Genomic DNA, 25,052 nt, shown 5'->3' with positions numbered 1-25,052 from the left:
CGAGATGCCACTAGATGGGGACAGTGCCCACAGAAACGCAGCTGTCCAGGCGAGAGCCCTGTCTGCACCCCCGTGAACCTGAAGCATCCCTTGGAAAGAAATGTTTTAGCATTTCTTGTTTGTAAAGAATGAGCTTTCACTTAACCAGTGCCAAGGTCCTGAGCACCAGGAGGTGGTGGTTTAGCAATTAGTAAAGAGGTGAGTGAACCCACCTGCTTGGAGCACAGGGAGGCAGCTCCGTACGGCCCTCGCTGGGGGTGGATAAACTCCATTTACTCCTTTGCAAGGCCCTGCTCCATGGGGCAGGTTATGCTGCCTGCTCTTCCCCCGGCGCCCGGCACAAGCACGAGTCCGGGAGCTGCTGCTGCTGAGCTGCCTGAGGACCCCCCTTGCGACGCCTTCACGGCACACGGGCACGTGTCAAGCTCCTGGTTTGCAACGACTTCGTAGAAACACTTCAGCAGCCCTGACAGTCCATTAAGTAATGCTGAATTCAGTAATTCGGTAGAAAAGCATGGCTACAGATAATGCACAAACCCTGCAAGCACCCGTGCTGATAAGCAGCAACCGGACTGCAGCTGGCTACCGTGGTTTGTTGCCTGTGCAAATATTTGTAATAAATGGCAATTTCTGCCTGAGAAAGGCTCCCCAGCCCTGGCCCTGCACTTGGGGCTGTGTGAGAAGGAAAGGTATACCTCCCTACTCCATCTATAAAAGCGGTGAATCATAACAGTGGATTTGTCTGTCGTTTTATATTAATCACCTAAACGATGCATTTGAGAGAATGCAAGTTTTTCAGGAAATCGGTAGCAGAGGAGAAACTTTCTCTTGGCATTTAATCATCATCATGTCTGATCAAATAATGACAGATAAAAATAAGGGCTCATTTACATTTGCTGTCTTTGGTTGTCTTGTTACCCTAGTTCTCTCATCCAGAACACCAGCTAACACATGAGACAGAGCCTAACGTGAAAGAAAACTACAATATCCAGAGTCTCTAAAAATCCCTAGGCCTGTTGTGACCTGCTGTGACGGAGCAAAAAAGGAGGAAGGCAAGTGCTCCCATAGCAATGGAGTATTTCCGCAGTCCCATAAGGGGCTTGAATGCAAAGGAAAAAAAATTACAAAAATCCAGTTTAGAGTCTTTAGAAGGAAAAGTCTTTCTTCTCTGACTTTGAAAACAGCTGGGAAGCGTATTTGTGAAGCATCTTCACGATTCCTTTTTAGGTGATTTTGCAAATACCATTGCGTAGCTTTGGTTTTCTCCTTTCTCGAGCTCACAAAATGAAGTTTTCACTTAGAGACGTGTACAAACATGTCATTGCACAAACTGAGATATTCCCATTGCAAATCCCCTTTGCTTAATGATGGGACAAATTTTACTCATTTCTAAACAGAGCCTCATCTCTTTATTTGAGAATAACTCATTTCTGAATGGAAAAAAAATCAGTGAATTTTTCCAAAAAAAAAAAACCAAACAAGTTTCGGTTTTACAGTGAGTGTGAAATATCCAGTGCTGACAGTTGTCACTCTCATTATACACTGCATTTATTTGCACAGCTCTAGCCTTACCCAAGCAAATAAGACCTCTGACTGGAAAGTCAAGGTTTCATCTCTTCCAAGATCATATATCCCCGGAGAACAAAAGCTGCTAAAACCCCTGTTTAACACTTGCTCTCACTAGTGTTTCCCACCTGGCTTAAGCCAAGGGACACAGAAATCTTCATGGAAATCATGGGAATCTTCAACTTCGCTTCTCCTGGCATAGCTCAGTGGCAGGGGTGGGAAGCGATGGGGGACTTGCAAGAGAAATAAAGACGCAAAAAAACGTGCATTTTAGATGGACACAAGAATGTCATTCCCTGGTAGAAGTTTTGTTCTGCCTCTGGAGCTTTTCTGGTGTCAGATCTCCTGGAAAAGGCTTTGAAGTGGCCCCAGGGTCTTCACGGGTCGCCAGGACCACGGGGCTCCGGGGCGCGGGCAGGGTGCCAGGAGCACCCATGGGTGCTGCCCGGGGGCATCCTCGGCGGGGAGCTCCGGGCGCTCTTGGCTAGCGGAGACGTGGTGGTGGAAAAAGCCAGCACGGCTAGGAAAAAAGTGCCGCGCTAGACAGCCCAAATGAAAAACAACCCCTCTGCAACGATGCTCTGCCTGCTGCCTGGCTTCGTTTGTATGCAGTAAAAACGGGGGACCAAAGGCCACCTGTACATGCAACCACCCACTCTCGTCTTACAAACAAAAGCAGCAAAGAAATTCAGAAAGAGAAGAAAATCAGCCTAGGTGCTTTGTGTTTTAACCATGAGGGTTTGGGGTTTTTTTCTGTTATAATATTTCTTTGGTGTTCTCCACTCGGTTTCAACCAAAGGCACACCACAACGGTGTCAGTGTGAGGAGCCAGAGGCAACCTAAGAGCATGGATCCCCAAAACGTGGTTTTTCTGGGCAGATTTCTCTGAATTCCCCCCCACTCTGGCACTCGTGAAGCAATTCTGTAGTCGATAGGCCTCCAAAGAGTTGTCTCGCTGTTCAAAGAAACCCTGGAGCTTGTAACCATCTCCACTCCCTACTACCTGCAGCCTGAAAAACTCACGGCAGCTTTAAAATCGTGTTTTACCTACCCAAAAAAACTAAAGAGAAAATATAGCAATTTATAGATAGGTAAACTGAGGCACACGTGGCCACTGCACTGAATCCTCGCTGAAGCTGGTGGAGTGACTAGTCTCAGCACGACAAGCAGCATTAGACGAGGTGCTTAAGAGATGGAGAAGACGCGGGTGCAGGGGGGTGGCACCGCTCCAAGCTGGCAGCAACCCCGCGGCCATCACAGCCGCGTGCCGAGCCCTGGAAGTGCCACCTCCTCCCTCCGCTCGCTGCTCCAGGCCTCGCGCGAGGACGTGCTCCAGCAGGCTGGTGGACCTCCCCCGTCCACGTGCCACCAACGAAAAGGCGTCCTCAGCCACGGCAGCCAAGCAGGAGCCTTGCAGGAGGAGAGGCGACCAGAGACGCAGGGAAAGCACCTAAGGACTAAAGCCAGAGTCTCAGGAGGAGAAAACAGGCTGTCTTTGCATCTCACTGGGGACTTTGCACCACGGGGACAAAACGGGCCGCCAGCAAGGGCAGAGCTCCCAGCGTTGCAGCCTCTCGGCGTTTTGAGGTCTAAAACAGGGAAGCTGGTAGAAGAGGCACCCGGCTACGCAGCCTATTCCCTACCACAGAGCAGTAACTGAAGCGCTTGAAAACAAACGGCCTGTGGTTAGTTAGATGGAAAATATGCAAGACGGTGCTCTTCACCAGCGCGGCGCTCGCCCGGCCCTGGCGCTGGAAGGAAGCGAGCGCGGGCGCGTCGCGCACGCCGGGGCCCTCGGCAGGACGGGAGAGGGCTCCTCGGCCTTTCGCCGCGAATATCCCAGGCGGATGTACGGTTGAAGCCCTCTTGCACTTTTATTACTGGTCATAACCACCGTTTGCACTATGGTAGATTCCCAGATTCCATTGAGGACCACCTCGATGCTGAGCAGCCGTATCAAAAGGTCCCTATGTCACGGCAAACTGAGTGCAAAACGATCGCTGTTTTGGGGGAAACCATTTCCCATGGTGACCCAAGCTGGTCTGCAAGGAAAGGAGGGCTTTGCTGCTGTAACCGGGGCTACCAAGGTGATGATTACCTGTCCAGACATAAAGAAAACCAAAAATCATTTAAATATTGCATCATGTAAACAACCTGATTCTCCAACATGGCTCATTTATTCTGTCCCAAAACAGAAGTGGAAGGTGACAAAGCAAAGGAAAGGGACCACCAGACAAATGTTTCCCACAAGCTGGCATTTGTCTGGTTTCATTAAAATACTCTGCTGTAGCCCGGCAGCGACTGCTGCATGCCGTCAGTGCTTTCCATGCTTTCCCAACTTTCTGCCATGCATGTGAAAATATGTTGTTATAAAATATAAGCAAAAATTTCAGATTAAAGGGATTTTATCCGGTTAAAATCGTATTTCATTTTTTAAAAAACAGACATTTCCTTGCGTGTTTCCAATAGCACCTTCGATTATTAAAGCAGAAGCCTTAAAAAGCTCATCTGCATGACACTGCTTCTTGCCTGTTGTTTATTTTTGCGCGTCTCGCAGCGGAGTCTCGTCGCTGCGCCCTTGCTTTAGCAGCACTTTCTAAACCATGGCGTTTGCAGACTCTGCGCCTGCAAGCAAGAGCCGGGACGGTTGGGTGGCCGGGGCAGCAGGCAGACGCGCACCTCCCTGCTGCCAGCATCCCGCGGGATCCCCGGCAAGCCGCTTCCCGGCTCTTGGTCTCAGTTGCCCATCTGCAAAAGGCACCGTTGCCCTGATCTCCTCGTTTTGGCCTCGCCAACGCAACCCCCAACGGAGCAGAGCCAGAGCATCACCACCACCGCGCGGGACCACCACCACCGCGCGGGACCACCACCACGCGGCCGGGGGCCCATTTACACCTGGAATGACCCAGGAGAAAGCGTGACGCGTAGTTACAACCCAGGAGTGTCTCTAACACCTGTTCGGCTTCTCAGAGCTTTGCCCACCGCGGTGGGAAATTGAGTCTGGTGAAGGTCAACGTCTACAGTCACATCCATTGACGATCCCTGGGGTTGGCAAGCTGTCCCGCTCGACGGGGTGTGAGGGTGTCTCTTCCATAGGCCTGTGCGATCAGTTAAACACCTGCCATAAATCCAAATCCATATGCTCATCACAACCGCTATACATGCTGTGTAAGAGGAGCACGTGTCCCCAACGCGTGTGCTGATCTCCACCAAGGTGAACTCATTTGTTTTTTGAATATTACAGAGGAAGCCATACTTTTATTTATACAACTTAGAATCCATAAAAAAGCAAAAATGTATCTGTTGCCCCCTGAAATAAGGGTTAGTGGCAACAATATATAATTCAATTACTAGTAAGCCTTCATAACTAGAAAAATACATACCACTGCATGCAGTTATTACTACATACTGGAAACAATAATACCCACAATTACTGGGTGAAGCTCAGTTTGCCCTTAACAGTAGTTGTCTGTAGTTACTTATACATATCTAATTGCAGCTTAGCACATTCCTGAAGAGGATCAGTAGCACTTTCCCGAAGCACTTTACTAAAGATGCTGCCAAACGCGGTGGCATCCACGGAGCATCAGATGCCTTTTGAAAAGGGAACATCCAAGAAGTGACCCATTTAATTAGCATCCACATCATGCCAGCCAGTGCTCTGTCTCTTGCCAGACTGTGTAAAGTCACCCTGAAGTGAAGGAAAACAGACATATTTTCAGAAGTAGTATTGGCACTCCAGACTCCTCCAATTTAGCCCCAGGCCTAGGCGAATTGCGTTCAGTGGGTTCAGTTCCTAGGGATAATGTGGGTTATCAGCTGAGTGGAGGCATACAGATATGTTGTAAAGCAGGATGCAAACAATAAAAAGCTTATAAGTGCTTTAATAGTCATTTCTAATATTAAATAGTCACTCAAACCACAGGTACTTATTCAGCAGAACGTTAAAGCACGTGCTTGACTTTAGCCATGTACCCTGTGTGTTTAGGTGCTTCGCTGAACCAGGGTTATAAGTAACTGAGCCATATCTGGAATTATTTTTTTCACTGAGGACTCATGGAATATTAAGAGTTAGAAGGAAAATTAGAAAGATTTCTTTTACCAAATGCAAATAATTCCTTTGTACAGCCACTGATCCCCCTTTTCTTGCCACCTGTCTATGGGCTGAGCAGTGGGAGCACCGCAAATACTGTCACCAAGCCACGCAAACAGCACACCAGTGCAATTTTCTGGTAGCTTTTACGTGTCAGGTTTTAAACAAAGCATTTGGATCCTGAAATGGGTACTGGAAAAACTGCAATAGAATCAAACTAAACTAATCATTTGGGTAGAAACCCTACTGGAAACTTAAAAATAAAGAGCAAACGAGAGCATGTCACTGGGCTGTGTAATCTCTAGGGTGGCTGTGGGCTCATGAAGGCTGTTTTGCCCGAAGCTTTGCCGAGCAGCTCAGAGGTGCCTACGAGGGCACGCACTTCTGCACCAGCCAGCAAACAAGAAACTCTCTGACCCCTTTGTGAAACAGCCAAGCTGTGGGTCTTGCCAGCCTGTTACCATCATTTCAGCACGTCTCACTCACAGTAAGTATTGTTACTAGTCATAATATTATCCAGCTGTTTGCTATTGTTAAAAAAAAAAAAAGACAACTACAATATTTTACTTTACAGACCTTTTGCTGTAACAAGACTTCACCAGATGTTCTGCCCCTCGATTATGCATGCCACAGAAGCATGTTTTATAATGACATAAATACAGGCCGAGATGAAAGTCATGGAAACGCCTGTGTTTGCTTTTCACAATGCAGCTGCATGTCAGATATTTTTCGCATCTGTCAAGCATAAATCATACACAAAAAAAATCATCCTCAAACTTCATAGGTTTCTTGATAGAGTCAACATCCTCCGTCACAAGCGTTAGTTGATATGGGGAATTATTGGCTGTTCTCTATTTCTTCACTTCCCACGTTCATAGGGAGGTGAAGCTAAATGTCACTAAAGCATTTCAAGTCCTGGAATGAAAAGTGCTGAGAGTTTCAAATTTAGCTACATTTATTAATTAGCATTATGAAAGGTAACATGTACTGCTTAGCGGGGATATCTGTTAGCTACGATTCCTGACTTCTGTTCCCAACAGTGCCAAAAAATCCATGCGTGGCTATGGCCAAATCCCTGACCTGGATATCAGGCTACTGGCATGCTGTATGGGGACATATTGATTAATTCATAGCTGAGGTGCTCAGATGAAACGTCCTTACTGGTAAATGCAAATACTTATTCTATTTAAACTTTTCGTGTTACATCAATGAAGCGCTGGAAAGCAGGACAGCAGATAAATGACAAACACGCTGAAGTGATGAAAAGTGCTACCAAGTAAGCACACAAAAAACAGCACCGCCAAAAGAAAGAGCACTCACGTTTTTCTGACCTTTCCTAAGCGAAGCACTATCTGAAGCGAGTCCTTCGCTAAGCGGTACCTATATCCTGTATGAATGAATTCCTTTTTTGTGTGATTGTTCAAAGCCAGTATGTCCGTTTCTATAGAAGCACCCACAGGATCACCGAAAACCACATATTCAGCTCTTGTTAATGTCACCAATGACGTACCAGAGCAAGCTCTTGTTTGTCCTGAAGAAACACAGGACTTCCACCGCTCGAGCGTGCGCCTGCTGCCGAACGCCTGTTCAGAAAAAAGAGTTGTTGACATTAGAGGAAAAACCAGGTTTCCTGTTTGAACTCTGACAGGTACTGGAAGATATGAGTAACATCAAATCTTGGTCTGCTCTAAAGGCAGTCTGTGGTCAGGGGGTTCTCACATTTGTTTGTGTGGAACAGCTTTGAATTGTTTGCAGATACCGCGCAGAAGAAGCTCAGAGATCCTTATCGACGCGCGGGGCCTGTTATGAAATATATGCATTTGTGAACAGGTTACAGGAGATCAAAACGGCTCCAGATGATATGCCTCACATGCTGTAAAATGTGGTAGATGTTCCCAAGATACCTCTGAAAATATCACATGTCACAGCGTTGTCGAGTACAGGCAGTGGCCACCTTTATTTCCATTTCACGCTGCATGGCAGGCAAAAGGAGTTTGGGGGATTTTTTTCCAGATCATTCTTCTTTTGTCTGTTTGACTGTTCAGATTAAAACTTTCCCTCATTATGATTTTCACTATCAAAACTACCCAACGGATCAATTGTGAAAGAAACCAGACGCCGGAGAAAAGGCCTTAAACCGTACTGGTTTCGCTCAAGCCTCACGCCACGCTTTCCGATGCCGGCGGCGACGCTGGGCTGACGAGCGGGCGGCAGGCTGTAAATCCAGGGAAATGCAGTGCTGTTGGGTCACCGGTCCTTCGAAATAAGGATCAGAGCAGGCTGATCCCACCGGGACCCAGCGAGGAGGTGGGACTGACCCCGAAGAAAGCCTGGGAGAGGAGCACGACTCGAAGCCTTGCCTGCCGTCTCCTCCCAGGCTGGAAGCCAGGGCAGTGCCGGCGTCCTTGCTCGTCAGCCCCTCTGAGCTGAAAAGCCTGATAGGGAAAATTCCAGCTAGGAGAGCCAGGAGGGACCAGGAAAGAATTGGCTGTGGGAGGAAAATGCTGGACCTCCATCTATTTGTGGTGGTGGCAAGGAGGGAGAGCTGTGATCCACATTACTTGGGTGAGGAACGGCTTTTAAGGGCTATGTCCATGTTGGGACAAAAAGGATTCGGTGTGAGCATTTAAAGGTGTTTTGCAGTGAGGAAAATGAATAGATTTGGGTGGGAGTGCTACGGAAGCTGAGGGTAGGTCCTTACAGCAGCAGAGAGGACAGGAGCCCTGACGTTTAGCCCAGCCTCAAGACACTGGCAAGAATTGTACCTGTTTGTAACAGACTTTCCAAGCTGCTCTGCCAAAGCTTTTAGCCAAAATTTCTATGGAAATCCTGTCTCCCTTGCAACAGGGCCTCCCAGTCAATGGTGCCTTTTCCACCAGTCTCAGTGCTTGACTCTTACAAACTTATTTTCACTTGCGTCTTTGGACAAAGTCTGACCAGTTGACTGATCGACTGGCGCCGAGTCCAGTCATCTGTGGATCGGTGGCTCATTCTTCAGCCAAGGTTTCTGAAAGTGAAAGGAAGAGCTCATCAAAAGTCCCTGCTTGGCCCCTTCCCTGTGACAAGCAGATCTCAGGCTTCGTCGTGTACGTTTGGTCTCAAATACTTGCATCCCCTACTCCATTCAGCCACCTCTCCTGCCACATTATGGTACTTCTGTGTACACAAAACCCTAAGCCTCAGTTTTCTGTCCATTCTGATGCAAAGTAACTTCTTCCAAAGACTCCACCGAGAAAGAGGCCTTCCAGAGCTCTGCTAAATCAAAGTCCTGTCAGGAAACACAGCTGGCTCATACTTTCATTTTATAATTTAATAAGTGAATAATTTTTCTGCACATTAATAGAGGCAAAAACCTCCTCAAAACCATGGATCACTTATCCATGCCATCATCTCCCTCGTAGCCAAACTGGATCCACGCGGAGAGATCCCCCTGGAAGCAGTGGCGGTTCTGCGTACGTATCCAATGAACATGACCTAGTTCTGCAGGAGGAACGCTGCCCTTGGGCAGCACGAGTACCTCAGTCCCTTACCCCGAGAACGCCATGCCAAGCCGCCCCCAGGAGACCTGCTAAAATTCCTCCTTGGGGTCCGTCCTGCGAAGTGGTGGGTAACCCCAGGTGCTGGGCAGAAGCGCTCAGCACCACACAGGGTCAGACCTGCAAGACTGCGGATGGTAGAAAACCTGCCCGGACCTAACCCCAGCCCCGCGGCCGGTGAGGGAGCGGCGGTGACCTCCTTGCAAAAACCCAGGGCCCCTCGGAGCTAAACGTCTCACTCGGGTCAGGCTGCGACAGAGCTGAAGCCTTCCTGCCTTGCAGACAGGCCCTCAGCAAAGACGATGCCGTGCAAACCTCCTAATGCTTGATTCTGCCTAGTCCCATGGGGGTTTGGGATTTATTTTTTCGGTCGACATCTGTGTGAGCCACTTCCACTAGAGCGAATGCTTGCAGAAAGCAAATTTTCATCTCCCATGCTGTAATACACATGGGAGTAAATTTAAAATTACATTTGTGCAGTCAAGGAAAAGAACAATTCCCTAACACAGGGCTACCCAGTTCCAGGTAAATAACAACTGGGATTTCAGACCTGGACCAGCCATAAATTACCTTATGCTTGCAAAAGTCTTTCTTAAGCTCCTTCAGGTAAACAAAAAGTTGGAGACCAAAAAAAAAGCTCCAGGTCCCTTCAATACCTGATACCTGGGTCCACCCCTCCTGGAGCACAAGGGTAGAGGAACAGAAGCTCCTCAAATAATTATCCCTTTAAAAGACTGGGAATTGTGTTTATCTTCAGTTCTGAGCTGGAACCCTTTAAGATAAATTCATAATTTTCTATATTAACTTTTGTAAATTTAGTGAAGATTTTTTTTTCACAAAACTGGATGAATTTTGACAGCTGGATTCTACTTATTATTCTGGTGCCTCTGACAGAAATGAGTCAATAACAACACAGAAAAATATTGCCAATGGTCTGATCTTGAAATTCCTCTGAAGTCACTGGGACTGAAGTGGGTGGTTAACTTAATGTCTGTGCTTAAAAGTTTTCCTGAATCAGGGCTATAAATTACAAAAGAAAGCAGGAATGATCCTCCTTTCACTGAAACCACTGCCCCATCATTTATTCAAAGATACCAGGATTAAGCCATTAACTTTCTTGTAGCAATTCATACCAATATCATTAGTAATGGCCTTTTATAATTAAAATATGCATAAGATAAAACTTCGCCGTATCAAGAATAAGAAACTGCAGTGGATTCATAACTAGAAATAACATTGAATTATTGCAATATTACATGGCAGCAGTGAAAAAAATGGAACGGTGATCGCTCATACGCAGCACTGCAGCATCATAAAGTGAGGGATACGAAGGGCTGCTTTTAACCGAATACGAATTTGGGGACAGTTTTTGAACAGCTTTCAAAGTGAAATCATTTAAAACAACACATTGCAGGTCTTTGTTCCTTTGAATCGTCAAGTACTGATATGAGCCGCCCGTCGCATTCAGAACGCTACCCCTCGCGATTCGTGCTCATTGCCAGAGTGTTTTAGCAAATAGTCAGGCCAGGTGTGCTTGTGCTCTGCGCAGCTCCTCAATATTAATGGCCAATCCGCAAAAGAATCAAATTTAACCAGGGGATAACAAAGCCAAATTAATTTCAGGCTTTAAGCACTTTAAACCCATTCCTACACAGGACTCAGTTATTAAATATGATTTGTGCTTATTATGTTCATTGGGTATGATTTCATTAAGGACATTTCCCTTTTCTTTATTAATCTATTATGTTAAAGCGCTGCTTCGCAAAGTTTTGATTTTTATTTGAATTAAGAAAAAATGAGGAATAGCCCTCTTAAACCTAATAATGGTTTTCTTTTCATCTTTCCAATGGTTTTCTTTTCATCTTTCCCTCTCAGTTTGTTTTACATTTTGGATTTTGAGACAGTTGATAAGATGCAGGTCACTGTGTGCTCTGAGCAAAATCTTCATCTATCCTAGCCAGACTTTTGGGGAACACACACGCAGTCTGGCTCTGCTCCATAAAACCCACCACTCTGCTCTCAACTTCTAGCCGTTGAGTGCCACAAACTGAACATGGCTCCAACCCAGCCACGAACCCTTCAAAACCGGACTGAATCTTTGGCAGCAATTTTGCCTGATTTCACCGTAGCCAGTACAAGCAGAGGCTGAGAATCAAAATAATGTCCCGACTTATTAAAAAAGCATTTTTTTAGTCAACCAACTAATTTTCAAAGTGTCAAAATCTTCTCTCTTTTTGTCTCTTTTTTTTTTCTGTAATTCTCTGCTTTCAGAATATCTAACCACAAGCATTTGAGCAAACTAGAGAAAAGAAACTGTTGGTAATTTTCTGTAACTTTCAAAAGGCAGCAGGATATACAAGCCGTTTTATGTTGCTATGTATAGAGACCGGCTGGCAAACGTACAGTGGAACAAAGATAGACATCTCGATATATTTGTACCTGCCGTACAAGTGTCTATATGGAGATAGATTCTTAATTAGATAAGTAAACAATGGAAACTTTTAAAATTTGTAGCTTGAGTGTACTTACCTCTATATTTAGCTCTCTTATTTCTTTAGTAAGAAATTGGTATACACCTCTCATTAGTTACAGCTGATCGCAGTGCATCTAGCTAATCACTTTAAGAGTGCTCTTAGTATATGGCACAGCAGGCTGTGTGCCTTTGGACCTTGCTTTGGACCTGCACTGAAGTGTAATCAAACATATAAAAAGAAAAGTGAAATAAGTATCTTAGATTCAATTTTTTTTTTTTTTTTTTTTTTTGCATTGAGCACACGAACGTTTAGCAGAAAAATGATTTCTGCATTAGCAAGTGAGGCAACTGCAAAGCGGGAAATCTTAAGCAGAACTAAAACAGCAAGCTAAATTTTTCAAAATAGGGGTTTATAGTTGCAGTAGCGACAGGGGTGCCCCCCGAGCACGGGACCCCCGGGATCCCAGACGCACGGTCCCGAGCAGCACTGCTTCCCACCGCCCTTCCTCCCCGCTCAGCACTAACCGGCAATACTCAGCCCCGTCAAGATCATCCTAGACTGGACAAGTAGAGTCAAGTATCTTCCAAACTGAGGAAAATAGATGCCTACTAGATTACAAACCAAACACATCCAAGCATCTTTTATTTATTTTTTGCTTCCCTCTGTCTTTTATCAGCGTGCTGCTGCTGCAGTCTAGCCCCGGGCTCACTGCCAGCAAGGAACGGTCGTCGGTGCTGCTGCAAAACGCCCTGAGCCAGCACCCAGCTCCTGAGCCAGCACCACGGTCGCCTTAGACATTGCAACCCCTTGCTTCACCCGGAGGTTGCCCTGGACAGAGCTGGTGGAAGCAACCACGCGGCAGCAGCGGCGTCAAGCGAGGGCGGATGGCAGGGACGGAAGCACGAGCCGGCCAGAGCCCCAGCAGCCGGGACCCACCCCGGCCACCACCAGCCTCGGCCTCCGAGCCTTGCAGACTTGCCGCGCGGCTCACTTCAGCCCCAAAAGCCGGGTCAGCTCACTCGAGTCCCACAGCAAAGCCGCCCCGCGTTTCCCTGCCTTCGCCGTTCCTCCGCGCGGGTCTGGGGGCTGTGCCCCTTCCCGCACGGAGACAAGGCGGGATTTCTAGTCCTGGCTTATAACAAATGAACACCCATTTGAGGGGAAAGAAGATTAGATCATCAGCCCGTCTAAATACTGAAGCTATGGTGATTTCAGCTGGATTATGACAATTTGCACGAGATTGAATTTCAGACCATGGAGCCCAATTCGGAAACTCATGAAACCCGTGCCCTGGTTTCCCAGCCCTGCTGAAAGAGCCATTCAGCTGTCCAGAGAAATCAATCATTTCTTCTAGCAAACTGAAAAGCGATTTGCTTATTTGTATTAAGCTTTCTTTTCCCCTATACTGGCAAGGCTTTAAGGCAGCAAAGATATAAAACAGAAATATTTAAGAGAACATTCATTAATTTGTAACAGCTACAACATTGTGTTTCAAAACCCAGTCTCTCTGGGAATCATGTGTTAAATATTCATTCCAATAGTTACGCAGTTCCAAAGACGATATATATTTCTTTGCAACCAAACCTTAAAAATTAATGAAGTGAAATAAATAAATCCCAAAAAATCCAGATGATGACTCTGACCAACTTTGCTTTCTTAAAGAAATTTGATAGCTTAAAGGGCCTTCTGCTTCCCTCATGGTCAATGGTTCAATTTAACTATAGTTGATGGCTTCTTGTTCTTCGTAACAAATTACATAAAGCAAAGCTTTGAAAATAAAACTGTCTGTAAAAACAGAATGCAAATCAGACATCAATTCATAGACTGAAGACCTTTTCTAGACATATGCAACTGGAGCAAGTTCAGAGACCACTCCATCCCCCAGTAAACCTCTATCAAGCCATGTGGAGTATGTCAGGAGCCCAGGTAGAAGAGGCTGCATGACACTGGGTTTGGGAAAGAAGAAAAAGGGAGATTCCTGGAGGACAACACCAGGACAACATCAGAAAATGCACATGATCCAAAACATTAAAACCTTTAGGTAAAAATAAGTGATATTTTATATACATAGTGATAAGCAAGGTTGAAGGACAATGCTAAAATCCTCTGTATAAAGAGATTACTCTGCTACAGAGAGCAGAGATTTTATAACCTGTTTGCCCAGTGTTCCTGAAGGTCTGAAACACTGCTCTGAAACCTCAGTATTTCTTGAGCACCTTGAACATTTAAAGTATCCTCTCACTGTAGGCCCAAATCAAATATACGATCAGGTATACAAGTAACAAGATCAGATCTTTTAATCAAAAAACATTGCTGTGTTTCATCTTATGTAAAATATAAATCCTGTGTATTCATTAGAAATGAAATTCTCCCAGAGATGAGACCAGCTCAGGACCTGTTATCTGCGTTCTACTTCAAACTTCATGTGAGCTGTAAGTGCTGCACAAATTTTGTGATAATCTTTTGCTTCATTTTGTTCCAGACTGGAGTAGCAATATAAAGCAAAAAGCAGTGAAATAAAGCAAGAAGAATTAAGAAAAAATCCTTGCTCTTGTAAGCAAAAATTTCCTCCTAGGTTGCAAATGCCACTTCCAGTTCATGAATTTCTTATTCCTATCAAATATTTCTCTGATTTTTGCTTTCAAAGCCTGTATTGTGTAAATATTTTATTTTTGGCCACTGTAGAGACTGTTCACAACCTCTTGACATGTTTCTGGGGCTCCTGCTGATGCCATTTCAGAATTCTTGATAAATTATTGCTAATTTTAACACTTTATCCATTTTATCCAACCTATTGTATGGCTGGTAAACTGCAAAGCACCTCATGAAATCCCACACTGCAGCAAATGACCATGGAATTTCTCATCCAGATTTCAACACTAACTTTTCGGTAGCTGGAAATCCAGACTAAAAGCAATAATTCTGTCCCTGCAAAATGATCAAAAATATTTCGGTGGTTGTAACTACCAGCTATTTTTAGCCAGTATAGAGCTGCCACTTCCCCAAACTAAAAAAAGGCAGAGATGAATGAGAATCATCTAAAAAATGTGAATATCTAGAGTCCTGTGTGCTTGTTCCAGTGTTTTCTGAAAGTCAGGATGTTTCCAGTTCACCGGTTAAAATCCGGAACAGCTCCATACATCAGGGTGGCGCAACATCGCTTTGTGACTTCTTGGCCATGACCCAGCTCTCAGCCACCTTATTTTCGTGGGTCACCTGGTTCCTGGCTCACCTGGACTTTCTGGTTCCAGTCCCACCCAGCCGCGACCACTGGACCAAAATGCCCAAATCCAGATCATGCCTTACCCATAAGTCGCTACCTACAGTGCAGCATTTCCCAGACAATATTGTGCAAACACATCTGTGTATTGTAAAAAACTGCTCTGAACACAAACTTTCCTAAACCCTTTGATGACAGCAATAGAAAGTGGGACTGCAAGGGCTGATGTGATGCCTGCTTACTTGCATTTCTCATTATTGCAACAAGCAGTCAATCTACAATATTAGAAACCAAATAGGAGCCAAGGACTAATTCTCCTCCGACTGCTATCTTGCTGCCGATAAAAGGTGACATCACGGACAGATTCTGCCCTCAGACAGACTCTCATACGCGCACGCGAGGCCCCACAAAAGGTACTCAGCAGCCCTGTTTTTAATAGCAAGGAAGAATAAACGTCAGGACAAGACAGGAGGAACAGTATTTGTCTGCTGGAGGAAAACAGAGGAAATTGCACCAAACCAGCAGTGTTAGGGCGCCTTTATTTTCACGAGAGCAAATGCACAAGGAAAGGGCAGAACAGAGCCACAGATGCATCCACCCCACCCTCAGCGCTCTGCTGCGGACGGAGCTGCTGCTTCTGGGCTGGGGGCAGCTGTGCAGCCCCCCCGTGCCCACCACCCGGGCGGGAGAAAGCAAACTTGCAAAACAAAACCTTAAAACGTGGAAAGGCTGGCCCACACAGCCTGGAGTTTCAGAAAGCTAGCAGCTCGTTTGGTTTGATCTTTCTACATTTGTTGTATTTTCATTTGTTTTTATTGATCTTCTGTTCTACCTCCTCCCTCACTCTTTGGCCCTCTGTTATTGTTATTACTTTACAGGAAAAGGCTTGCTCTAAATAGCTCCAATTAGCCTTTGGAAGGATATTTTTCCACAGCCCTTGAGGTTTCTGCAGAAATATATTTTTCCCCTCCTATCTTACCAATCTTTTTTGCTTCAACAGTATGCGCTTTCTCTCTGCTCTGCTTTTTTAACAGGCCTCCACATGGCCACGAGCCACCAGGCAGAGAGTTTCCATTGACTTCAATGAGCTTTGCTTCACACTTCGGGTTCAAAAGTTTTCTGCCCCTTCTCATCTTCAGATCCCTTTACCGCAATGCTTCCTACCCACACAGAACTAGCTTGTACGAGCTGGAAATCTCATGAGACAGCGGCTCTCGGGTTGTTTCCAATTCCCAAAGAAGGCAGTGTTTTTGCCCTCAGGGGATTTCAGTAACTCCCATTCTGAACTGGCAGTAAACAATTTTTCAGGCATAAATGAGCCTCAGATTTGGTCAGATTTAGGTAGAACAGTCAGGGTACTTGGCCACTTTTAACTCCATAGACTAGAGAGGCTTTGACTAATTCTTCAGGGTAGGTGCCAAACAAAGTGGATACCTAGTCCCCGGTATCTGGGTGTCCAGCAGTACCCAGAGGACAAACATCAACTCATTATCAAGTGTATGAATGAAAAAGATCTGCAGGAACATTTTTAGACTTGCAGATGATGTGAATGTGGTAGCCAATGCAAATACATCAAAGATTGAAATTCAACATGATCTCTGCAACAGAAATAAGAATGGATGAAGTTCAGTATGGACGGGTGGTATGTTTTACAACACAAGAAGAACTAAGCACCAATACATGTCTGCAGATGCACCCCGTGAATTGGTTATAGTGATACAGGTCACTAATCCCGGGTTTTTCCAAGAACATCATACTGGAGTGTATACAGAGTTTTCCCTGTAGGACATATGATGATGCTTCAGTTCTATTCACCATCAGTATGGTCTCAGCTATGCTACCAAGGCCACTTCGGGGCCTGAACTTCAAGAAAAATATGGGTCAGTTGGAGAGAGTGCAAAGGCCAAAGATGGAAATGATCAGACAACTAGAACATGTGGCCTGTGGGAGAAGACTGAGAAAATCGGGTTGCTTAGCCCAGTGAATTGATGACCAGCAGGGAAAGAACCTGATCACAGTCCCTAAAAGGCATTCAAACAAGAAAATATTTTACTGGCCACATCCACCGTTGAGTCAATGAGGAGGACTCCCAGGAAAGACGCAATGAGGACTTAAACTTTGGCAAGAAATATTTAGGCTAGACTTCAAGAAAACTTTTAGTGATAGGTAAGCACTGGAATGGGTTGATTGGAGAAGCTGTGGAGCTTCCATCACTGAAACTGTTTAAGAACAGGATAAAAAACTTTCCATTAAAACGGCAAAGGTAGTCATTCCTGTAGTGGTTGAGGGGATGGGTCAGCAGACTTCTCAGACTCCTTTCCTTGCTCATTAAATAGCTGACTATGGTTAGGTTCTCTGGGAAGATCAAAGCAAACATCTAACCAAGCACAATGCAACTGTACATTCATGGATGTTGTAATGACAGAATTTTCTGGATTTATAAAACCCTCCGCAGCAGTTAGTGGCCAACCTTGCCTGGAAGCTCCACAGAGATGATGCAACTCCGCTCTGCTGACAGAGATCGATGGTGGGAGCAGGGAAGAGTCCACCTGCATTGCTTTTCACTTCCAGACCCACAGACTTCTCCAGAAACTGATTGTAAGCGAGAAGGACAAAGCTCCGGTGACCAAGGACTCTTGCACAGCATACTTGCGTGCCCATTTTCCTAGTCTTTGTCTGACCAAAGAAAAAAATACACTGACAAATCTCAGACAGCAGAACGGCTCCCTTCCACAGGGCACCCATTTCATCGAGAAGGTCATCGTTGAGAGCAGCCACATCTACCTTCAGAAGCAGTTGGAGAACAGAAGAAATTACGTAGCCAAAAGATTAATAACAGCAACTGGCAAACAGGCAGTAGAATCACACACCCTTTGGGCCATTTTCCACTAGCAACTCATCAGTTAAGTGAACAATATCCCAGGAGCTCTTCTCTTCCACACATGAGCATCTCTGATTCTTCTCAAATTTGGTCAAGGTAAGAGCAAACACCCAACAGCATATTCTGCACTTCGACCTGCAAGGAGCAAGACATTGTAATCATAAACCCCGGGCCAAACCCTCATTTATGGCAATGATTTACCCCAATGGAGAGCCTAGCCACCCATTTTAGTCACAGTCTGTCTTATTGTTCTTAAAACACTGCTCTGCATGTGAGGTTCATTCAAGTTTTGCTCCCTCCTTAACTAGCTTGGTATTTACTCACATAATTATTTCATGTAGACTTATTGTTCAAGCCTTTTCTTTTGTTCTTTTAAAGATTAACTTTTCAGAAACATGCTCAGTCTGCAAAACATTTTGAAATATAATTCTCTGGTGGTCTATTTTCAGAAACGAAATGCTTCGTGGTCACTATATTTTACTGCTAGTACTTAGTGGTTTTAAAAGTTGTTTTCTGTTCTATGTATTAACATAATTTGTTTGCTATAAAAAGACTCCTAAACATACATTTCTCCAGTCTTCCTTGCCCATTACAGAATGAAACCTGAATGTTATAGCAAAGAGACAACAGGCAAAGTTTTATGTATCAAAATGTTCTTACCCAAAAAGCATTTTACTAGCAGACTTTCTAACTATTTATCTTCCAGACAAGCTTACAAGTCCTTAAAACAACAACAACAGAGGCACAAACCATACCCCCTCAGGAATACATCACATTTCTTCACTGCCGTAAAAAACACTGTAAAAGCAAGAACCCCAGAGTGCACGAGACCAACATGTTGAAAGCACAGACCGTATCCTTCTAAACTAAGCAGACGGTATTGATGGAAAATAAACAGTGATTTAAAGAGTAAGTTACATGACTTATAGCTGTGTCTCAGCAACTGCAGCCCCTGTTACTGGCTGCAAAAGATCCAGATAAGCAAAGATCTCAGACATCAGAAGAGGATTTTCAAACGATGGGGGAAAACAGTGCTCTTCCCTCCTCTGTCATGCTTGCCCCTAACGTCTTACTGCAGGTGAATCTTTAACCGTGAGCAGTACCCGATGCGCAGTGGTCCCATCTGAGGAGCAGACCATCACAAGGCAGGACGGGGTATTCCCGCGTTTGTCCCTTGCGAGAGCTTCCTTCGTTAAGGCAATAGGATCAACCAGGTCCATACACACAATGCAACTGCAGTGGGATTTATGCACGTGGACAGCACATAGGATAATGCCAGTAAGGCATGTGCAGTTCAGAAATCATTATAAAATAATATTGATAAATGATAAGCAGTTCAGAGCAGGGCTAGCAAAATAATGAAGAGCCTGAGGGAACGGATGGCAGTGGGAAGATTAGAGGAATTGCATATGTATGTCCACAACCAAACGAAGTAGTCCATGGATATCTGACAGGTACCAGCTTCACGGGGGGGAGGGAAGTGTTGAGGGTGGGATAGGATGGATAACTGGGAGCAATTATAGGAAACTGAATAGAAGGAAATTTAGGCTCAACATGAGGAAAGAAAATTAAAGTAGAAAATTAGAATATGAAATAGTTCGGGGGCAGAAGGGTCATTTGTAGCAACTCCTCCGCTGCAGAATTCAAAAGCAAGCACGGTAAAGCCCTAATAAATATGCGGCCAGAAGAATCACCCTTTGTGATGCAGGGAAATTGTCTAGGTGACCTACTAACGCTCCGCCAGCTCCGAGATCCAGCAGCCTATTTATACCCCGCCACATCACGGGACACGACGCAGCAGAGTCTCACACATTCACCCGTGGGAGCCTTTTCTTGATCTCTCTCCTTCCATGCCGCCAGTCTGGCACGACTCCAGACTCGAGCTTTTGTGGTGCTCCGGGACATTTGACCACTACTACTGGCGACAGCAGAAGCCAAGTAAACGTAAGCAGTTTTACTCTGAACAGCAACCAGCGCAGAGCAGGGAGAGCGCTGCCGGATGCTGCCCTCCCCTAGAGGAGTAAAGCGCTGGAGCGGTGCATGGCACCAGGTTATTTGCCTTTTGCCAGAGTTTGTATCTATGGCACAAACACCACAATAGTCTTGTACTGACATTTACTTCAGTAAACACTGGGAGAGCTTCCAAAGACCAATTGCAGACAGTTATAAAAACTAACCAAGCCATTGAACTGTTATATAAACAATCCTCCAATCTTCATTATTACAGTTACTCTTGGACCATAACAAGACCTTTGAGGGGCTCCCATAACAGCGAAGTCTTGTTTCTTATTCCAGAGGCTTCTGGCTCAGCCTCGTCTATTGAACCACACCAGAAGCAGCAGAGCTCTGCCTGAATTGCAAGACACTCCAGGGTTAAAACCAAGCATTGCATCAAGATTAAATACATTAATACATTAAATACATAACATTAATACATGTTAGGAAAACCTGCTGTGTTTTGCATATATGATTCAATAAAGAGTATTAGCAGGATAATTGTTTTGCTCAGGTTATTAACCAGGATTTTCTTTACTTTTTTTTATTACTCCTCAGAATAATGTCTAAGGTAAACAACTTATAATTGTGCAAGAATTGCATTAAGACGAATGCTCTATCCTGAATGCCCATTCCTGGATGTTATTACCAAAAGTCATCCTGGTGTTGGGAAGTGACTTTCACATTTCAAGAAGCTAAAGCAGGCAGTACCTATATGTAAAACACTAGAGGCGCGCGCGGCTCCCACGACCCCGCGCAGGGCCCGAGGCGGGCGGGCCCGCGGCACCCGCGCCGGCCACCAGGGAGCGCCGCAGTGCGGCCCGCGGCGCTGCGCGGCGCCGCTGCCCGGGGCGAGACCCCAGCCGGGAGCGCGCCCTGCTCCCGGGGGGAGCTCGAGTGACGCCCCCGAGCTAAAGCATCGCGGAGCTCCTGCAAAAGCGCTTCCAGAGCAGGCTCCTGAGCACGTCCCATAGCGGGTTGTGTCACACATGGTGCACCCAGCCCTCGCACTGACACTCACCTCGGTCTCTTATAGCCAGCCACACCATGGCTTAAGCTTTCAAACTCCTTTGCTGCAGTTAAGCAGCAGCATATTTAGGCCCTTAAAGCAGTGGTCTTATTTTGAGAAGACAACACCGGCAGTTCAGAGTGAGCGGGGTGGAAAAATATTTCAGAACACTAAAGCAGATGAACTTGGGTGCTCATGTTGCCAGGTGATACAAAGGGTATAAAAACCTTAAGAGAAAAAGCAAAGCTTAAAAGTTTTCAAACAAGGAATGAGGTACATAAAGGGGGCTAACGTGGACTTCAAAGCCCAATACCCAAAAGAGTGATGCTCAGAATTCAGTTTCTCCATCTGCATCGAGTAAATTTTTAATACGCACCCAGCATCCCACTGTCTAGACAGACCTAAGGATCACAGAAGCTAGCTCAGGTTTAAGCCCTCTCCAGAGCCATACTGCACTGATTGGTACTATTTTTCCTGCAAGGCTTGATCCAGGAGAGGCTTTGGAGTACACTTGCCAGCTCAGGGCCCGGCTGCTTTCCTCCCTTCCCATGGGGCAATGCAGAGGTTTGGAGCCGGTGCAGGATGCTGGGAACACAGGCCTCCCACCACACCCCACCTCACCTCCGCAGGCAGTGCTCTGCCTACCAAACCGCAGCCCTGCGTACGACAGGAGACTGTGCAGAAATCCTCCCCTTGATGCTTTTCCCTACCTAGTGGGCTACGCCTCCAGATCCACTGGAGAAAGGGAACAGGACTGTGTAGCCCTGGGATAAGACTTATATCCCTGTTTGCAGGACAGTTTGCTCATCTTAGACCTTCAAAAGAGAGCATTCCTTCCAGGAGAGAATAGCTACAACGTGATTTAACCTCTACACCTCCCTGTGAGTGGAAGGGCTCCAACACCCGTTCCTGTGTTCAGAGAAAACTCATTTTGCAACAACCCCAATCTATCCAGTGTCGTCAGAGAAGTCCTACTAGGTTCAGCCCTTCCGCACAGACAAGCCAAACTTTGCCTACTTGGCAAATCCCGGCAGGGCAGAGGTGTTAAATAACTACCTCCAACGCCAGTGTCGCAACACTCTGCATCCTTGCTCAACTGTCACCTGACCTTAGACTTCTGGAGCCTGTTGATGCCTTTCTTGTCAAGTTTAGCTTGCCCCACAGCTCGAAGGACAGAAGAAGCTGTCCTGCACCGCTCCGAAGGGACCCACTCCGGGCAGAGGGGCTGGCTGCATCACCCTAAGCACATTAAGCCACCCAGCCAGGGTTGTCACTGAACTCACTGTCATGTAAAACCAAATTCTAACAGTTTTATTGCACATGGACAAGAAGTACCTTCCACACAGTATTTTAAGGGCAGTTAGCTGAGTACCTATAAAGGACGAGATAAATAACCGCGAATGCCGTAGCCGAAGCCGGCAGTGATCACCAGTCAGCATTCCAGCCTTCGACAGAAGACACATTGTCTTCTGCTATGTGGACAAACAGGTTGGACTAATTACCACATATAATCATTATTATTTATGCTTTACAGACAGAGTTTTGTCTTTAAATGAATTTATAGAGGAAAAAAATAAAAGCTGAATAATCCCTTTAATTATATGCTTTAAATCCTGAATGGAAGAAATTAGGAGACACAAAGGAACAAACATAAACTAATTACTCCTTGTTTTGCAGCTAACGTATTTCTGTGGTAACCACGATGGTCTTCGAAGAAATTAAATGATTTTTTTTTTTAAATCAGCTCATCAGGAAAGTCACCCAGGAAAGCCACAGAACAAAAATCTTTCAAATACCTCTAGAAATGATGGAGAAAAGCATGCATTTTTCCAGCTGTTGATCATTACAGCCATGAAGCTGCATTTTCATTAAAACCACTAAGTAGATTCTCTTATGTGCTCTGCGGGGAGCTTGGTGTGTATGGGCACACACATGCGCATGCGCACACACATGCATCTAGAAGAAAGGAAGAGAGACTTTACTACTTCTATACACCATGCAACATTATGGCAAAGTGAACAGAAGACAGGAATGTATGTCTTGTTTTATCACATAATAGTGGCACTTTCTGCTCACGTACGTTTTCTTGCAATTGAAAGCTTCCAACCTAATTCTCAAAGTTGCACAGGAAAACTGAGGTTGTGTAAGGAGATTATGATGTATTATGATTTAAATGTGGAATGTCCCCACATCTCTCTCCAGTATGTGGAGAAACATGAGGCAGGCAAGAAAAGGTATGCACTGCCAGGAGAAGGCCAACAAAATGTGGAAAGTGGTGTAGAACTGGGTAAAGACCAAGCTTACCCATTTTTGCCCTTGAAATGTAGGAAATTAATCAAAACCATGCCCTTATAACCTAAACCAGCCTTCCACCAGCTTTATGTTATTAAGCTCTAGCTGAAGGGGTGCATTGCCAGAGGAATAATTCGAGCAGAATGGCCCGTGGAGCGAGCCGAGTCGGGCTCCGTGGGAGGTTTGCTTCTTCAGGCTGCGCAGAGCTTGTAGCCAAAAGGCAGTTCATGCAAACATGCCTCGCTCTTCCTCTGACCACACCACCAAAACCCATGGTTTCCCCTGCCACATCTGTGGCCACGTTGGCAGCTACAGATAAAGAAAGGAACTCGATAGCCTGTAGGAAGGGACCCTCATTTTTCAGTTAGGAGGAAACTCCCTGCAGTTGTGGCTGAGAACAGGGTTCCAGACTCTTCCCAAAGTTTTTCCTCCCTTCAGACTCTGCATGGCACCTTCACCGTCCTACTCCCATGTCCACCTTCCTCCCTGTGATTCAAATGGGAGCGTTTCTGCAGAAATTGCAGAAATTAATGTTGCACACAGCCTCTCTGTGCTGGGATGAGCTGTCACAAACCAGAAGGGATACCAACACTTCTGCAGCACATTGGGTAGGCAGCAACTAAAGGGCTGCCTGGCCCCATAGAGCTCACTGCTGCACGGCTTTCTACCTAACAGCCAGTTAGTAGGGCACTAAACTTTCATCTTCTTCCCATTTCTTAGATGGTTTTTGCCAACTTTGTAAGGACGTAAAGGCCTGTCACAAATCCCAAGCACAGCCAGCAGATTTCACTCCTGCATTTGTTAACAAAGGACTATTAATGTTCTTAACTCCTATTTACATATCCTGCTGGCTTTAGAGAACAGATTTCTATTTTCCTCAAAGGTTCTAATTTTAAAGCTTCTGGAGACTATGTAAACTTGTTGTGAATGAACAAGAGAATATAGATTATTCATTGAAATCACGGCATGAGTGATGAGGTCCAAGTATCCTGCTGTACAGAATTTATAGATCTGGACTTTCATGGATCTGCAGAGGAGGTTAAGTTCAGCCAAAGAGTATCACATGCCCAGCTGGGCTGCCATGGAAAGCAGGAGCTTTCCCATCTACTTCACTGGGAGAGGGCAAAAAAATTCCACATATGCTGAGAGTAACCAGCACTGAGCAAACATTCAGGATTTCAGAAGGGAAAGGAGGATGCATGGACGGCTGTGTGGGATTGGAAAGGTCCTCATCGCAGCAGAAGACACTTGCTCCCATTCAACGGGAGCCTCCTCAGCCCTCTGGCTGTGATACTTCTGCTGCTGTCCTGCATCCTGCTCTGCCAGATCTGCATGTCCACTGCTGTGTTTACAAAAAACAGTCATGGTGAAATGCTCGTTTTGCATTTGTGGCAAGTTTTCTTCAAAGGATAAAGCAGCTTTTCACACACAAACATATCCCTAAAGTCAAGTCCATCCATATACCTTTCTTCTTTCTCATTAATTCAATAAAAATATCAAAAGCTACAGGACAGTCTGCATCACACTAACAGACAAAAGTAGTGAAAAATCTTTGAGATTATTTGGTTCTTGATTCTGCAAAGCACTTAAGCAGAAGCTGAGCTGACTGTAGGTAAGTACTATGTGGCTTCAGTGGGACTACATTTCTGATTAAAGAATAAATGTAATTGTCTTTATAGATCAATGCCATAATTCATTCCCCTTCACATAGCAGATGGATCCTTACAGTCTTTGACAGTGTTATATGCTGTGTGAGCTTAAGTGATCCAACCTATCAAGTCCCCACCACACACTTCTACTGGAAATCTATGCCCAGATGCATAATAACCTCACTGTTTGATTACTTCCTGTTTTTATTATATTCCCTATTTAAATAAACTCCTTGCTCTTAGCAGAACTCTATATAAAGAGCTCATAAAAGCAAGCCTTCACCTTTCCCAATTTCTAGAGCAATTCCACATGAAAAACATTTGATTATATCAGGTT

At 45.4% G+C, this 25,052-nt stretch overlaps 1 long non-coding RNA gene across 2 annotated transcripts; it reads right to left on the bottom strand.

Moving 5' to 3' along the window:
- Positions 1-1,395: 1,395 nt before the first annotated feature.
- On the bottom strand, positions 1,396-7,517 carry LOC135330039 (uncharacterized). 2 transcript variants are annotated; one of them, XR_010391778.1, is made up of 4 exons: positions 7,170-7,517; positions 6,236-6,394; positions 4,521-5,257; positions 1,396-3,664 (listed from the first exon to the last, which is right to left on the bottom strand). It is a non-coding gene; the product is annotated as an uncharacterized LOC135330039 (long non-coding RNA). The 2 variants fall into 2 exon arrangements; XR_010391777.1 differs by having other exon boundaries at positions 1,396-5,257.
- Positions 7,518-25,052: the final 17,535 nt, after the last annotated feature.

The sequence above is a fragment of the Dromaius novaehollandiae genome, chromosome 15 (genome assembly GCF_036370855.1).
Source record: "Dromaius novaehollandiae isolate bDroNov1 chromosome 15, bDroNov1.hap1, whole genome shotgun sequence".
NCBI lineage: Eukaryota > Metazoa > Chordata > Aves > Casuariiformes > Dromaiidae > Dromaius > Dromaius novaehollandiae.
The sequence above is the reverse complement of the archived record's forward strand: the minus strand, read 5'-3'. Positions and strand labels throughout refer to the sequence as shown.